Source organism: Mustela lutreola, chromosome 16 (genome assembly GCF_030435805.1).
Source record: "Mustela lutreola isolate mMusLut2 chromosome 16, mMusLut2.pri, whole genome shotgun sequence".
NCBI lineage: Eukaryota > Metazoa > Chordata > Mammalia > Carnivora > Mustelidae > Mustela > Mustela lutreola.
In genome coordinates, this window is record NC_081305.1 from 11,549,338 (window position 1) to 11,567,615 (window position 18,278).

General features: G+C 44.7%; 1 protein-coding gene across 1 annotated transcript in view; it reads left to right on the forward strand.

The window, feature by feature from the left end:
* The window catches only part of CFDP1 (craniofacial development protein 1), a 125,546-nt gene that overhangs the window by 83,219 nt on the left and 24,049 nt on the right, over positions 1-18,278 (forward strand). The gene's annotated exons all lie outside the window — the stretch shown is intronic.

The window sequence follows — 18,278 nt, forward strand, 5'->3', positions numbered from 1 at the left end:
TTCTTAAAATGTTCTCGTAATTAAACAAATGCCTTTTTAAAATTCTGCATAAAAATCGCATGCTCATTACGCAGTCCACTCAGCTATCCAGTCATCTGCTGAATTATTCCCTTTCCTTTGACTCCTTAGGAGATCAGCCTTGCAGGAGCTAATCTTGCATTGACTGATGTACAGTGGTATGACAGGAAGGAGTAGGGTTCGTCAGTATTAGGAGATTGATCATTTTTAGCTCATCAGGCCACCTTTGAGGGTTCTTTCTACTTAGTTTACTAACGAAGGTAATTCCAAAACTTAGTGCTTGTTTTTGTTTTGTTTTGTATTTTTACGATTTTATTTATTTGTCACAGTGAGAGAGAGAGGGAGCACAAGCAGGGAAGGCGGCAGGCAAAGGGGGAAGCAGGCTCCCCCCTGAGCAGGGAGCCTGATGCGGGACTGGATCCCAGGACCCTGGGGTCACGACCTGAGCCAAAGGCTGATGCTTAACTGAATGAGCCACCCAGGCATCCTGTGCTTGGTGTCTGTTTAGAAGCTCTTAAAATAGTTGGGTTAGTGATAAGGTCATGAAATCCCTCCCAGGCTTCCGTCTCGTGCTCTGGGGCCTCATGCTCCCCTTAGGACTGTGGGAATTCCCAACTGTTTTGTCATAGACGTATATTTTCTCTCAAATTCCTTTCCATCTTGGAACGGGTTCCATTAGTGATTGTTTCTCATCGCCATGGTATGGACCCGCACCCTTTTTGCTGGAGAAAAATGGAGTCAGCACATTAATGTGAGGGAGTCCTAGCCAGGCTCTTCCCAGGCCTCTGGAGAGTTGCTCACAGGTGGATTCCTCAACCAAGGAGCTGCCATGAGGCCAGAGAGAAGCCGTGCGTGTGCCAAGAAACCCGGGTGTTGCGTGCCTCCAGCATTTTGTTCTCTAACCAGCTGAAATGTGGAGGGTTTTTGCTGATGCTATTTAGAAATGCTTAGTGTCGTGCAATAAAATCTTTACATTTAGCCCAGAGATTTTTTTTTTTTTTTTCCATTTTCCCAAGAAACAGGCTCGTCTCCGTCTTACCCAAGAGCAACCAGAAGTTGGTGCTCAGGGAGCCTGTTCACTCTTGAATCTGACCTTAAATCTGCTTTTCTTCCAAGGAGCTCAGAGTGCTAAATGGAGTAGGCTGCTATGCTCATTGTAGCCGCTCTGCAGGGTTGCTGCCATTGGACGCAGGGTGCCGGTTCACCAAGGGCGGGGCTCCTCAAGGACTGCACCCTGGATGTTTGGCCCGGATCCTGCCTTCTTGTGAGGAGCTCAGTAATTCTCAGTCTTGGGCGATTTTGTCCCCAGGAACATTTGGCAACAACAGGAGGCATTTTTGGTTGTCCCAACTTGGAGAAGAAAGAGGTATGATGCGCACCCAGTGGACAAACCTGGGGATGCTGCCCATCATACCTCTTTCTTCTCCAAGTTGGGACAACCAAAAATGCCTCCAGTTGTTGCCAAATGTTCCTGGAGACAAAATTGCCTAAGATTGAGAATTACTGAGCTAAGAGTTCTCGCAAACGCAGGGTAAGGATTCCTGACTCCTAACCCAGCCACTAACCTCAAAGTGTTTTTTTTTTTTTTTTCTCTCCCAAGTAAGAGCCTAGAGAAAGGATTCTTATACTGCTCTTGTGTGCAGCTAGCCAGCAGGTTTGCTGCTGTATGAGTCGGTCTGAACTGTCCCTGGGTTGGACTCTGGCGTCCACTGAGGATGGGAAGTGATGAGTCAACAGTGTGGTCTTACTACCTGCCCCTCTTATTCTAATTAAACACATTTTTATGATATTTCTGTTAATGAGTCAGCTGGTAAAGAAAACACTCCTCTTTCACCAAAGCTGCTGTGAAGTAGAGACAGCAGAGTTTTGTGCTCGTACGTGCTTGTCGTCCTGCTGACTTGTTCTTCCTGGAGCTGGGGGACCAGTGAAAATAGAAGTGCCAGCATGTGAGTAGCAGTTGTTCTAAGCAATAAATCGGACATTTTCCCCAATGAAATAATTAGAAAAGTAGCACTGGTCTCTCCATCTTACAGTAAAAAGTAAACTATGGTGTCATCAGAGGATTCTAAAGCCCCTTGCTTGAGAGCATTTGGAAACATCCTTGGTGTTTCCCTGTGACATTCAGGCACCAGAGGTGCAGATTAGAAGTGTTTAGCTTGGAAAACGTGCTCTATACATGTATGGGGAATTAAGAAAGTGCCACTAGGGTTTTAGAAGTGAAAGAGAGCACGGGCAAGGAGCACGGAGAGGCTGAGGACCAGAGCAGAGTCCAAAGCCAGGCCTCTCCATCTCGCAGCCCGCTCGCTCCACTGACAGCACACTGCCTAAATTGAGCACAGAAAGGGAGTCTTAGAAATGGTTGCAAAAGTGAGAAGTGGCAAGAAAACACAGACTCTCTACCTCCTCAGAAATGCTGTGGCTGCCTTTCCTTTTCTTGGCGCGATGGAAGCTGTGTCAGCATCGCTGGTTCAGGGCTGTGAAGGGGGGACATCAGGTCTTTTTTCCTCTTACCATGCTGAAACCTGCTGTTAGCAGTAAGGCCAGAAGCCTTCCCAGGGTTTAACAGCTGGAGTGGTGTCAAATACATAGGAGTGCAATTTATAATTCCCCCACTGAGAGGTTTTACTTTGGAGTTTTGCTTTAAGCTCTCTGCTAATCCAGCCAGTTGCTTATTTTGAAAAGAAATTGCCAGTCTTTTGCCTGTGTGACGATTGCATGATCTTTCATGGGTTTTCCTCCTCAAGGTAGATGCCAGGCTCAGCAGTACAAAACAAAGCCTTTCTTTTTTTTTTTTTTTTTTTTTTTTTTTAAGATTTTATTTATTTATTTGACAGACAGAGATCACAAGTAGGCAGAGAGGCAGGCAGAGAGAGAGGAAGAAGCAGGCGCCCCACTGAGCAGAGAGCCTGATGTGGGCTCGATCCAGGATCATGACCCGAGCTGAAGGGAGAGGATTTAACCCACTGAGCCACCCAGGTGCCCCAAAACAAAGCCTTTCTGAATATTATAGCAAAACCATAGGGTTGGGGCACCTAGGTGGCTCAGTGGGTTAAGCCTCTGCCTTCGGCTCAGGTCATGATCTCGGGGTCTGGGATCGAGCCCTGCATTGGGCTCTCTGCTCGGTGGGGATCCTGCTTCCTCCTCTCTCTGCCTTTCTCTCTGCCTACTTGTGATCTCTGTCTGTCAAATAAATAAATAAAATCTTAAAAAAAAAAAAAAGTCCCCTCTTAAAAAAAAAAACCATAGGGTTGTTGATAGCTTTGAATCCATTCTGGACTCTGAACAGTAGGTCACAGTCAAGAACAGTGGCCATCAAGGAGAATGGAAGCTGCTAGTATGTGGTACAGGCAGAAGGGCAGTCACTAGTGAAACCTGCCTCATTTACAGCTATTACCATTTACATTAAAAATTCATTTAAAAAGTAGTGCCTTGTCAGTAAAACCCATTGAGGTTACACATTATATCATTAGACCATAATTAACTAGGAACAGAAAGCATTAGAACGGCCCCAGGAGTAGAAGCCCCACGATTGCCCATTGGGCCTTTGGTCAAGTGTAACACCAGCCTGAGAAAAGAATAGTCCTCATGAAAATATTTTCCTTCCTTCCAAGTCAGGAAGCGGACTCACAATGGAGTCTGCTTCTCCATTCTGAATTTTGAGATGTGCAGGAAACAACTAGCCATTACCAGCTGAGGTCTTCCTGCTGATAAATGAACCCTGAGGCCGGGTGACCTGTCTTGTTAATGAGTTAATGAAGAATCTAGTCCTTGCATTGACCCTGTTCTTAAAAGCTTTCTGTGGAGCTGAAACAACATTCCTCTAATTTATGAGTTAACTCTTTCTTATTTAGCAAATGAGGAGCAGTTGGGGATTAGAGAACCCCTGTGGTAGAGAAGCTGGGAGCCTACCTATGGCTTCTGTTGCTTCGTTTCTATATTTCATCATTAACTTCACTTGCAGGCAGGAATCTCATTTTAAAAATATTTTCTTTTTTTGCAGAACCTTAAAAAAAACAATCTTCTATCTGTTATGTTGCTTTTTACCCCCAAGGCAATGACATTTTATTGAAGAATTTCCCTACGCGTTACTCTGATGAGAAACAGCTTTGAATTGAGTGAGATAGGTATTTGAGTTTTATGTGACTATTTCAGTGTAGGAAAGAGAAATTTTAACTTCTCTAAGCAAACATGACTAACCTGGCATTTATTTCGGGAGGCATATCCTCTCTTCAGTTTACTAGAGAAAGAACAGTCTCCTTTAAATCGGGGTTATCTTGGACAAGTCCTAGAAATTACTTCTTCTCCCAAATTGTTTTTTCTTTTAGTGATTGGTTGTTGGTAATGTTCCATGATTCAGAGGGAGCCCCAGGGGGCCCCAGGGTTGTTGTGGATATCTCTGTCCCAGGGTCATTTCTCAGCTTTGCAATTCTAGAAATGTGATTTTATCAGTTGATTAGATACAGGGGAAATGATTCATGACAGCCCTGCTCCTAAAGCTGATGTTACATTTGGTTTAGAAAATGTTTATTTAAAAAATAGAAGGAGAAAAAAAAATGTTTATTAACTTCTAATTCCTATTTCATTAACCAGAAGAGTTTGTCTGTTGAGGCATCTCAAAACCAGTAACTGGAAAATCATAAAAAGTAACAAGAGGCTTTGTTTGGTGGACACTGAAAAAAAAGGGGGGGTCCGTTATCTTAAAGACACCTCAGACATATGCCCATTTTGAGACTAGTAGAATCTTACAGTATTATAGTAATCTTATAGTATTCTGCTATAAGACCTGTACCTAGTATTAATGGCTTGTATTTAGAACAGGTGAGTATTATATGGCCACTGCTAAAATGTCTCAAGATGATAAACTGAATACATGCCACCATACATGTACCCCAAATCCCTAAATATATCAGAAAGATAGTCTTTGACGGTGCTGGAAAAAAGAATGTCCTGAGTAGTCTAGAAATTTGAGGAACTCCTGAAGGATAGAAGGCAGATGGAGTCATAGTAAAGTAGAAATCAGTCTTTTTTTTTTTTTTTTTAAAGATTTTATTTACTTAGGGACACCTGGGTGACTCATTGGGTTAAGCCTCTGCCTTTGGCTCAGGTCATGATCTCAGGGTCCTGGGATCGAGCCCCGCATCTGGCTCTGCTCAGCAAGGAGCCTGTTTCCCTCTCTCTCTCTCTCTCTCTCTCTCTGCCTGCTCTCTGCTACTTGTGATCTCTGTCAAGTAAATAAATAAATAAAATCTAAAAAAAAAAAAAAAGATTTTATTTACTTATTTGAGACAGAGAGGGCATAAGTAAGGGGAGCAGTGGCAGAGACAGGGAGAAGCAGGCTCCCCACTGAGCAAGGAGCCTGATGTGGAACTCCATCCCAGGACCCTGGGATCATGACCTGGGCTAAAGGCAGATGCTTAAATGACTGAGCCACCCAGGTGCCCCTAGAAATCCGAGTCTAAAAGCACTGTGTGTCCCATCCCTCCCTGTGATTACCGGATATGGGCCGTGGTGAATAGGTTTACCTACTGGGGATCTGAGACATCAGAGCAAGTGCATAGCTCAGAGTCACCCAACATCAGAGGAAAACCAACATCAGTCATAAAAGAGAAGCTCCAAGCTCAAGGAATTGAGAAGCTAACAGGGGAGGGTCCAAGTAAATAGAACATTAAGGAGACTTTTAAAAATATTTATTTATTTGAGAGAGAGCAAGGGAAGGGCAGCTAGAGAGAGAGAGAGACAGGGAATCCCAAGCCGACTCCACACTAAGCACAGAGCCTGCCTCAGGGTTCATTCTCACCACCTGAGATCATGACCTGAGCTGAAACCAAGAGTCAGATGCTTAACTGACTGAGCCAACTAGACACCATATAAAGAAGGAGACTTTCAGGATAGTATGTTTATACCCTGAAGAGGATAAAAAGAGAATATTGCATTCGTGAAATAAGAACAAGCTCTTATGGGAGAGAATGAAGTTTATTTCCTTGATCTTGGAAATAAAATGTTGTTGTTTGGCTAGAACCTTCTTAAAGGGGCTGCATAGTAGAATGGGTATACAACTAAAGGAAATTCGAGAACAAGAGGAAGGAGCCAAAGAATTCTCCTAGAATACAAAATAACAAAAAGAGAGTGACAAGAATAGCAAGTACAATAATGGGTCCTTTCAGAGGTTCCAGGATTTATCCAGAGAGTTCTGAGAGAAGAGAAAATGGAGGGGAACACAAGCAAAGAAATAATGAAAAAAAATTTCCCAAACAGAAGAAAAGCAAGAATCCTTAGAATGGAAGGGTTCACCAGAGTGCCCACTTTGAATTTATCAGTGTGAGAAGACACATTTTACACTGTTAACAAAGGAACTCCAGGGGCGCCTGGCAGGCTCAGTGGGTTAAAGCCTCTGCCTTTGGCTCAGGTCATGATCTCAGGGTCCTGGGATCGAGCCCGCATGGGGCTCCCTGATCACTGGGGAGCCTGCTTCCCTTCCTCTCTCTCTGCCTACTTGTGATCTCTGTCAAATAAATAAATAAAATCTTAAAACAAAACTCCAGGCTCAAGGTAAGTCCCCTGCAGACTGAAGTGCAGACTCAGCCTCACTTGGAGTGGAATTTTACCACAATTAATCTGGAATTTTCTGGTTGGCACCTGCGAAGTAGTCTGCATGTTCTCACTCTCCATCCCTCAAAGGAAGGTAAGCTGATCTCGTAAAACCTCAGAGAAGGGAATCCACCCTCAACAGTCCTTTTATTTTGCCAGTCAGTTGCTGCCCCGCTTCCTTATAAATAGCGCCCATTTTGTGCAACTTCTGGGAGCTCCCCTCCCCTTGCTAGAATGGATGCTGATTCATGAATTGATTAATAAAGCAGATTAGATCTTTAAAATTTAATCTGTTGAGTTTTGTTTTTTAAAAACACATGTAACAGATGTCTCAGAACAGGAAAGATAAGGAAAAATCCCAGAGAGAGAGCAAACAGCCCAGTCTAAAAAGAAGCAAGAATCAAGTTGGCATCAGTGTCTTATTGGCAACATTTGGTGCAAGAAAATGATGACCCAACAAACATAGTCATGGTTCTGGGGTGCCTGGGTGGCTCACTCAGTCCATGAAGCGCTTGGCTCTTGGCTTTGGCTCCAGTCATTATCTCAGGGTATTGGGATTGAGCTTGGCAGAGAACCTTTGCTTCTCTCTCCCTCTCTTCCTTTGCTCCTCTCCCCACTTTTGTGCTGTCTCTAAAATAAATAAATCGGGCACCTGGGTGGCTCGGTGGGTTGAGCCGCTGCCTTCGGCTCAGGTCATGATCTCAGGGTTCTGGGATCGAGTCCCGCATCGGGCTCTCTGCTCTGCAGGGAGTCGGCTTCCTCCTCTCTCTCTCTCTTCCTGCTTCTCTGCCTACTTGTGATCTCTCTCTGTCAAATAAATAAATAAAATCTTTAAAAATAAAAAAAATAAAATAAAATAAATAAATCAATCTTTAAAAAAATTTTTTTCTTGGGGCGCCCGGGTGGCTCAGTTGGTTAAGAGGTGGCCTTCGGCTCGGGTCATGATTCTGGGGTTCCTGGGATCGAGCCCCGCGTCAGGCTCTCAGCAGAGAGCCTGCTTCTCTCTCTGCCCCTCTCCCTGCCACTCTGCTTACTTGTGCTCTCTCTCTAGCTGTCAAATAAACAAATAAAATATTTAAAAAACAATTTTTTTTTTCTTAAAAAAAAATGTATTCATGGTTCTGAGAAAATAATGTAGAGCCCAAGAGTCCATACCCAGGAAAGCTATCCCTTGGGAATTACAGGCAAATGAGCTTTTTCAGGTATACAGAACATGAATTTCTTTTCTTTTATTTTTTTAAAGATTTTATTTATTTGACAAAGAGCACAGGTGGGGGGATAGCAGCAGAGGGAGTGGGAAAGCAAACTCCCCATTGAGCAGGGAGCCGGACATGAGGCTCAATCCCAGGACTCCGGGATCATGACCTGAGCTGAAGTCAGATGCTTAACTGACTGAGCCACCAGGCGCCCCAGAAACTCAGTGTCCCACTTATGATGCCTGTTTTATAGAATTGCAAGAGAGATACTATCCAGAAAAATGAAAAAGGGAAACCGAAGAAGCATTGATGTGGAGGGGGAGGAAACCCCAGAGAACACGTTAAGACAGTCATCTAGAATAACCTAGAACTCGAGCAGCTCCATGCCCTTGACGGTAGTGGTATCTATAGAGAGACAAAAGCAGACACCAGAGGTCCCCTACTGTCGAGTGCTTTGACATCCTTTGTGGTTGTCACCAGAAGTCCAGCCCTCCAGATTACACACAATCTGGAGGTACCGGTCCCCATGCCTCCCCTCCCTGTCTTCTGATACCCCTGTGCACTTTAGGATTGAGTGATGTCTCTTTAGTTTTATAGGAGTGGAAAATTTTTTCCAGCAGAACAAATAATTAAAGTGACACAAAGATTAACAGGAGAAAATTTTTAGTTTGTATGTTTGGGAACCCCATAAAAATATGAGACTCAACAAAGTGACCAAAGCAGGAAGCTTTTATACTCTTTAAACAAAGAAACAAATTTGTAAAGCATTGACAAGACAAAGAGTTTGGGCTGGGGGTAGTAAGCTGGTAAAGTAAAGGTTTATATTTATGACCTTCTTAGCCCTGAATTCTCCCATCTCTGGTGATAAGGATGCCCTCTACCCTTCTGACACAGTGAAGGTCCCTTTCACGTGGGAAATTTATCTTCTGCTTTTAGGAGGGTGGAGAAGGGTCAGAGTGTCCTTCTTGCATTGGCTGTTTCTCAAGTTCCCTTAATTCAAAATAATCAATGCCAGAGTGGCGTGTCTTGGGGTTACACACTCCAAACCCCTGTAGTTTCAAATTTCTTTGATGAATGATTCCCTGATCTTCTGCCTTCATGGGAAACTGGGCCCAGTGGTCCTGTAGAGCAGCCTCTACAGAAGGCTGTTTTTGTCTCCAGGCAGAAGCTGGGTTTTTTCTCCTGCACTTCACATTCCCCAAGACCTGAAGGTGAAATTCATGTCTTCCCTACACCCTGTCACTGCTTCCAAATTCCCTTTCCTCTTCCTTCCTGGATTTGCCATTGAGGTTAGTGGAAGTACAAATGTATTCAAACTACAAACGTTAAGAGGAAATAATCAGAGAGTAGAACCTTTGAAATAAGTTTGTGGGGAGTTTATTGGTACCAGAGAATGTCCATGGAGATAGGTGGCTGAGTTGAGCTAAAGAAAAAGTTACTTGGGGGTGGTGGGTGTCTGAGTGGCTCACTTGGTTGAGCATCTGACTCTTCTTGGTTTTTGGCTCAGGCCGTGGTCTAAGGGTTGTGGGATTGAGCCCCATGTCTGACTCCTAGCCTAGCACAGCAGAGCCTCTGCTTGGGATTCTGTTTCTCCCTCTGCCCCTCCCCACCAAATAAATCAGTCTTTTTTTCTTTTAGATTTTATTTATTTATTTGACAGAGAGAGACACACTGAGAGAGGGAACACAAGCAGGGGGAGTGGGAGAGGGAGAAGCAGGCTTCCCGCCTAGCACGGAGCCTGATGTGGGGCTCAATCCCAGGACCCTGGGATCTGAACCCGAGCCAAAGGCAGACGCTTAACGACTGAGTCACCCAGGTGCCCCAAATAAATCAATATTTAAAGAAGAAGAAGAAGAAGAAGAAGAAGAAGAAGAAGAAAGTTACTTGTCTCTGAGAAAGTTAAAAATTGGGAGGCCAGGTTTGGATCATCTGTGGTTATTAAAGTTACCTGACAGAGAGGGAGGACGCGTGCGTGTAAGCAAGCAGTCGCAGGGAAGTAGCTGGCCAGATTAGTAGGCGTTAATGGTAAGGAGGGACAAGGAGCAGGAAAACCTGGTGACCATTGCTCTCTCTCTAAATAAATAAATCTTTAAAAAAAAAAAACGCATATCCCCCACCTTAATGGGGAAGTCTGTTTTAACTAAGACATGTGGCTCTCTGTGTTTGTAGTGGCAAAAGATAGTCATTGACTGTCTGTCAGGAGTGACTGCCAGGTGAGTTACGGTACTTCCAGACAGTAGAACAAAGGAATGAGGATGTGCTTTATGTACTTAAAGGTCATAATCTCTGAAATATATAAGTAAGTGAAAAAAGCAAGGAGTGGAATAGTGTAGGGAGCATACAGGCGTTGTATTAAGAAGGGAGAGAAAATACATACAACTACCTGTGTGGTTTGGAAACGCATGAAATGGCTCTGGAAGGAGGAAACAGGATTTTTAAAATCTAATTTGCAGAGCTTTATTTCCAGAGCCAGAAACTAAATATATGGAGATTTGCCACAAAAGATCAGGTAGGAAGTTAAGTTCTATCTACAAAGCTACAAAAGCAGCTTCTACTACAGCTACTACTGAGGAGTCGTCTGTGAATTGTCTGTGTTCGCATATGCAGAGGACAGCTCTGGAAGGACACAAGAAACCAGTAACCATGGTTGCCTCAGAAAAAAGAATTGATGGCTAGGGGACTGATAAGATGTTCTATTCACTGGGTCCCTTTTTGATCATTTTGGATTTTGACCACCTGCATGATCCGAGCAAAGGGCTAAGTCTACCCACCTCCCCCACCAGTGGCAAAGAGTCCCTATCAAGACTTCTGGTAAATAGGAACTTCATGTTCTAGTAGTGCAAACATTTCATTGTGAATCAAGAGATCCGGGGTCTTTGAAACCTGACCAGAGGGAAGATTACAGCATTTATAAGATGGCAAGGCCAACACAATAGATGACTGGCTTCAGAAGGATCACTGAATTAGTCGAATCCATGATCTGTCCCCACTAGGAGACTAATTTTAGGGGCACCTGAGCCATTTCTCAATGTATGTATGTATGTTAGCCCATCAATCGACTTGGAGAAGAGGCTTTTTTCTTGATCTCCAGACTTCTTTCAGTTTGGTAAGATTTACACTGTGTGGGGAGTGTCCCACCTTTCATTTCTTTCGTCGCCTTGTTTTGATTATCTCCCAGGCAGAGTCCAAAAGATCCCACCCTTTCCCCCCTTCTGATGGGAACCTCCGCCACCCCCTGCACCGCCTCCCGCTCTAGGCTTCTGCAGCACCGGACCCGGCTGCGGTGTTCTGCGGTGTTCTCCAGAGCTTTCCAGGCTGGCAGAATGGTCTAGACAGATGGGATTGCTGCAGCAATTTATCCTTATTATTATCCTCTTTCCTGTTCCTTTTCACCTGTTTCATTTGTTTCAAAGAGTTTTGTTTGGATTGATTAATTACAGGAGGGGGGGAAAGCAAAGTTTGCAGCAGCTGCAAGTAGGTCAGGTGCTGTAAGGAGGCAGCAAGTCGGGGATCAGTGGGAGGCCGTGGGGCGGGGTGGTGATGCTTGCTGGTCTTTCCGGATGATCAGGAGTAACTAATACTGGAACACCTCTGTGCCCTGGAGGCTCGTGCAGAGCATTAATGATTAATAATGCTCACGGCTTCTCACGGTTAAATTGGTCTCTCTGTGTCTCGGTCACTGAAGTAGAAAATGTGAAGGAGTGACTGCTCCAGGGTGGGGGCGGCCCACACAGCAGATGAATTTGAGTGCAGTCCAGAAGCTGCGCGGTTGTACGGCCTTGCTCCCACCACCACAACTTCCTTCCTTATTTTTTAATCAGCTTGTGGAGAGAGCAAAAAAAAGGAATGGGCCGTATTATAACCAGAATGTGGTATGAAGGCTTTCAAGACTTCCTCGCCTTGCTTTTTTCACTTCCCTCCCCATATTTAAAACAAAAACAAAAACTTTCTGGTTTGATGACTGTCTTGGTGGCATTTCAGGACTTCCCTCTCTAATTCTCATTTGATAGAGGCACGTTCCCTCTTAGCCATTTCCTGTAATTTACCTTGGCTCCGCAGCCCCAGCATCTTTCTGAAAGGCGGCCGTCAGAGATTGTCTCTTCTGAAACTTAGCTTGATCTTAGACCAAGGGATGAATATGAGTTTGCATTTCCTAAAGAAGAAATGCTGATCACCTTGTTTCTTTAAATCTGGGACATCACCGCTTTTTTCCCTTTTATGTTGACCCAATAGCGCTCCCCCCACCCCCTGATCATCTAGAGATACCATTAAGTGGACTGGCAAGTTGCAGAATGAAAGAAAATATTTGCACATTATAGATCTGATATACATATACTTAAAATAACTATGACAATAAAAAAGACCAGTTTTTTAATGGGAAAAAATTAACAGACATTTCACAAAAGATTACAGATATAAGAACATGAAAAAAAATGTTCGTCAGCATTAGTCATCAGGATCAGGCGACTGCAAATTCAGACCATAGTAGAGCTCCGCTCAGACCCCCTGAAATGGCTAAAATGAAAAGGACCGAGATCAGTGTGTGCTGGTGAGGATATGGAGCACCCGGAAGTGTTGACTGTTGACGCGTTGCCAGTGGGAACCTAAACCGTGGGGGTTAATCATTTTGGCCATGTAGTTAGAGGTTCGTTAAGTTTAACATATACCTACTCTGTGACACACCGTTCTACTTTGAGGTATTCATCCGAAAATTAAAACGTCATGTCTACAAAAAATCCTGTACAAGAATGTTTTATTCATGGTAGCACAAAACTGGAAACTGGTGCCTCTTGACAGGGGAATGGCTAAACCAAGTGCCGGCAAACCAAGGAACCACTGGCACCGACAGAGAGGACTGATACCCACGGCGTGGCTGCACCTCAGAAACGTGCTCTGTGAAAGTGCCAGACGCAAAAAAATAAAGAATAAGGTCAAAACAAGGCAAAACTGATCTATGAAGATAGAAGTCAAAATGGGGGATGGGAATTGACTGAGAAGGAGCTTTCTGGAATGATAGAAATATTCTGTATTTTGACTAGGGGCATGAGTTATGCAGAGGTATACATTTACTAAACTGGAGGACAAAATGTACTCTTAATCTGTGCATTTCACTGTAGTAAATTTCAGTGCCAAGAAATGGGGCAGGTGAGTGCTGCTGGGAAAGAGCGAAGTGACAGCCAGAGGGGCCTCTCTTCCTTCTCCCTTGCGGTCAGTGCAGGAATGCTTGAGCACAGGGTGGGGGCAGGTGGAGGCACTGACTGCATTTGGTCGCCTTTGTGGTGTCGGGGGGCAAGTTTGAGGCACTGTGGAGTTTGATTTTCTTCTTCTAAGTCTGTGGCCCTCCGTGTCCGATTGCCCACATAGCAGGTGGGACAGTGCCTGACGGCAGAGGAGCCCATCCCTAGTAGCTGTGGAATGAGTGCCATTGCCCCCTTGAAGTAGCCCTGGTGAATAAGGCCACTTTGTGTGTTTTTTTCCAGCTTTCAATAACTGGAATGTGCTTCATTTTGTCATCATAAGGGCTGGCTTGTCTGCCTGAGAAACAGTCTTCAGAATAATAGCAAAATTGTACTACTCGGACTCCGTGTACTTGGGGATGGACAGTGAAGCTTGACTGTTAATAAAATGGGGGGTATTCTCATCTTATGAGAGCTATAAACAGTTTTATTTTCTTCATGTTCTAGTTAACAGTATACAGAATCTACTGAGAAATAAATGTGATTCTAGAAAACCTTTTCTGTTAAGTGTTGGAAAAATGTTCTAACTTTCATCTCTTTCATCATTTCAGCAGGGAACTCCTTGGACAACAGGTCGTTTCAGTGGTCTGATTCTGCCCAGTGAGTTCAGAACCAGATGTAGAAGACAGAAAGACCCTCTTCCTGGCCTCACCTTAATCCTAAATCTAGGGGCACCTGGGTGGCTCAGTCGGTCAAGTGTCCAGCTCTTGGTTTCGGTTCAGGTCATGATCTTAGGGTCATGGGATTGAGCCCTGTATCGAGCTGAGTGCAGAGTATGCTTGGGATTCTCTGCCTTTCCTCTCCCTCTGCTCCTCCCCCAGCTTGTGTGCACTCTTTCAAATTAATAAAAATCTTTTCTTAAAAAAAAAAAATCCTGGGATGCCTGGGTGGCTCAATTGGTTGAGCCGCTGCCTTTGGCTCAGGTCATGATCCCAAGGGTCCTGGGATCGAGTCCCGCATCGGGCTTTTTGCTCGTCAGGGAGACTGCTTCTCTCGCTGCCTCTGCCTGCCTCTCTGCCTGCTTGTGTGTTCTCTCTCTCTCTCTCTCTCTGGCAAATAAAATCTTAAAAAAAAAAAAAAAAAAAGTCCTTAGGCGCCTGGGTGGCTCAGTGGGTTAAAGCCTCTGCCTTCAGCTCAGGTCATGATCCCAGAGTCCTGGGATGGAGCCCCACATCGGGCTCTCTGCTCAGCAGGGAGCTTGCTTTCCTTTCTCTCTCTCTGCCTGCCTTTCTGCCTACTTGTGATCTATGTCTGTCAGATAAATAAATAAAATCTTAAAAAAAAAAAAAGATTTAAAAAAATCCTCAATCTACATATCTATCATTATTTTGGAAAACTAGCCTTGTGACTGCTCAGTGACATGGTCTGGCTGACCCAAATTGAGTACACAGCCTTACCCAAATTTTTAGACAGCCCATTCAGTTTCTCTTCAAACTATAATGTTTGGATAGTTACTTAAATGGTAATGGGCTTCAGTGGGAGGCATCAGGAACTTTCTCTAAAATAATGGCTCTCAAATCATCGTATGCTCCGTGTATAATACAGCTTCCAGGGCCCTGTGCCTAGAGGTGGTGATTCAGGAGGGTGGACCCTGGAGTTTGTGTTTTTAAAATACCCACAGGGGATTCTCAGACGGTACTGAGAAACACTGAAAAATGTTATACTGTTACACCGTGTTTCAGGGAGGAATAGGGAGAGGATTTTGTCCCTGAAAAGTGTCAGGTGTCCTCAGGGGCTGTAGCTCCATCAGAACCCTAATGAGGCTGTCCTTGTCTTTGTGTGGCTGCCATCACTGTGTCTTCTAGCATATGGCAGGAGTGTTAAGACATTTTGAATGAGTAAATACATTAATTAAAGGAACAAGTGACCCATGCAGAGAACACTGTCAAATACAGCTCAATTCAGGTACTTCAGTGTTATGGGAAGGATTGTACATGTAGAAAATCTTTATTAAGGATAAACAGTAAGCAACGTGTTAAATGACAAGAGCAGCGGAGGTCAGAGAGGACACATTGCCAATCAGGAGGGCTGCGAGCCTAATCCTGCCAGACTGATGGCTGCACAGAAAAATCCCTCTCTCTCCTCTTCTGCCCAAGGAACACGAAGATGTATGAACCCAGATAAGGTATCCAGTCAAGGTCATACAGGTGCACAGTTTGCAAAGTCAGATACACTGTTCAGTCTCCTGACAGTCCTGGGTCCTGCTTTCCAGAGGCAACTGCTTTAAACTCCTACAGCTAGTTCTGCTGTTTTTTGGCTCATATTTTAAACTAATGTGTTTAGTGCACTATTATTTCTTGGTATATCAATTTTAGACATTATTTATTAACTGGTTTTTAAGAAGCAGCAGCCCCTTTTTGGGAAGAAGAGGAATAACCTCTTGTACCACTCTGCCCCTCAACACAAGTCCTCCTTCCGCTCTCCCAGGTGAACGACACTGTTGTCACTGTAGTGTTGTTAACTGCTGAGCTGGATGTGGACTAACGTTATATTTCCCTTCATATATATATATATTTGCTTTCTATGTCCCTGTCACAGTTTTTTTTCAAACTCTTTCAAAGGGGCTATAAAATCCCTCTCAGTACTGTTTTTGACTATGTCAGAAAATTTGGCATTTCCGCACCCCCCCCCCCATCCCTTCTGGATCCTTCCACCCTTCTCTCAAGTCAGGGCTCTTTGTTCTCTTGGCTTTCTGTCCAGCTGTTTTTTCCCTCTTTGCATAGCTGCTCTGTTTCTCAGATCCCTTGTCCTTTCTACGTTTATTCTCCCATTTTGATAGAGCTCATCGTCCAGTAACATCCTGAGGAATTGGTTTATGGGGGATATATTTTTGAGACTTTGCATTTCTGAAAATGACTTTGTGCTAACTTCACATTTTATTACTGGTTTTCCTAGGTATAATGTTGCAGGTGGAAAATCATTTGTCTTTAAAATTGTGAGGATATGGTGCCTGGGTGGCTCAGTCATTAAGCGTCTATCTTTGGCTCAGGTCAGGATCCCAGGGTCCTGGGATCAAGCCCCACTGCATCAGGCTCCCTGCTAAGCGGGAAGCCTGCTTCTCTGTCTCCCACTCCCCTTAGCTTGTGTTCCCTTTCTCTCTGTGTCTCTCTCTGTCAAATAAATAAATAAAATCTCTAAAAATAAATAGATAAATAAATAAATAAAATTGTGAAGACAGTGCTCTGCTAGGCTTCTAGAAGTCTGAAGCCATTTGGACTTCTTGAATATTTGTCTATGACCTAATTTCCCGCCCCCTGCCACTCCCCACCCCCACCCCCACCCCCACCACCCTGGTCCCTTTGGAAGTTTTTAGAAATCTTTTTATCCCTGGGATTCTGGCCAAGTACCAAGACCCCCAGCAGTGAGAAGAACCAATTCCTTTTTGCATCATTTTCTAGCTTCTTGTCACAGTCTTACCTCTTACATTCTGTCTACCAGCTCAGATTCTCACTGAGCAAGAGAGAAAATTAGTATCTGCGTAATTCTCTTACCTTGACATGGTTGGTGTGACAGCTGGAGGGAGTGCTCATCTTTTCTGCAACTCAGTTTGCTGCCTGTAGCAACTCTGTACACCTGGCTAATTCTTTCTGGCAGATTCTGACAAGAAGTTCAGTTGGCTGAGTATTGAGTTAGCTTGTTGCTGCAATTCTATTCAGAGTTGGTTTTAGCTTCAAAGCTGGACTCAGACATTGCTTCTGGCTCATAACATAGTGCTGTGAATGACTTTAAAACTAGTCCTCTAAAACCAACCAAACAAAAGCCCCCTGTTCAAGGTAGCCAATGGCAAAGGGAAAAACTCATTTGCCACACACAACAGATCAGGTCTCCTGACCTCATTGTTCCAGAACTGCATTTTCATAGAAAATAAATCCAAATACCACTTTTTTACATTTTACTTATTTATTTGACAGAGAGAGAGATCGCAAGTAGGCAGAGAGGGGGGGGGAAGCAGGCTCCCCGCTGAGCAGAGACACCCCCCCCCCTCCCAGATGCGCAGCTCAATCTCAGGACCCTGAGATCATGACCTGAGCTGAAGGCAGAGGCTTAACCCACTGTGCCACCCAGGCGCCCCCAAATACCACTTTTGTGTTCTTTTGTTTTCTTTGTAAATTCTGTTATCATGGAGATCAAAAAAGGGGGAGGCAAAAGATTCGTCAGCATTTCCCTTAATTCTGCCCCTATTTGTGTTTCAGTTAAGGTATCCTAGGGTCACCCTAGTGGCTCAGTTAGTTAAGCTCAGTTCATGATCCTGGGATTCTGGGATCAAGACCCTAGTCAGACTCTTTGCTCAGCGGGGGAGCCTGCTTCTCTCTCTGCCCCTCCCCCTGCTCAATCTCCCTCTCTGTCTCTCTACCAGATAAATTAGTAAAATCTTTAAAAAAAAAAAAAAAAAAAAGAGGCATCTCAGCCCCGGTAGCCCAGATTGCAGTTGATGACGAGATCATTGAACATTCTACAGGCTCTCGGGTGGCGCTGAGGCCAGCCTAGGACAAATTCCAAGCTCCTGACAGCCATTCAGGGTCTGCCATCTGTCGCAGTGAACAAATGCTTTTCCTGGGCTGCCTCTGAAGTCCTAGGTTCCATAGAAAACCTAGCCAAGGGCGGGCAGCAGCTCTGAGGTTAGCCAGCACAGAGAACTGTTACTGTAGTAGGTATCATTATTGGAAACTATTTGTAATGTGTGAAGTTGCTATGTTTTCTTAATATTCATACGTTCTTTTAACAAATATCAGGTGCCTGCCGTGTGCGTTGGCGCTGTGCCGGGTGCTCGGGTTCTCTCAGTGAACAAAACACACGTTGGTTCCAGCTTTGTGGAGACTCCGTTCCAGCACGGAGCTAGACAGTACACATGACAACAAACGACACGCTGTGTCAGAAAATGCTAAGTGTTAGGGCGGGAAGGGAAATCTGAGGCAGGGAGAGGATCCAGGAGTGTGGGGTGAGGCTGAAGAGTGGGCTAGGACAGTCGGGTGAGCCGAGACTGGACAGCGGTGAGGAAGTAACCAAGACACTGTCTGGAAAGGGGGTATTGAGGGCTGCTGGAGGCGGCGGGGTTCGAAGGCCTTACACGGTGGCCCGTGCCTGAGGTGGGATGGTGGGGGTAGTCCCAGGAGAGGAGGAGGGCTGACAGGTAAGCACGGCCACCAGGATGTGACAGGCTGCTGCAGGCGAGGTCCCCCGCGCGGGAGGGTGTAGCAGGTGGGAGTTCGGGACAGAGGGCTGGGCCGAGGGTAAGAAA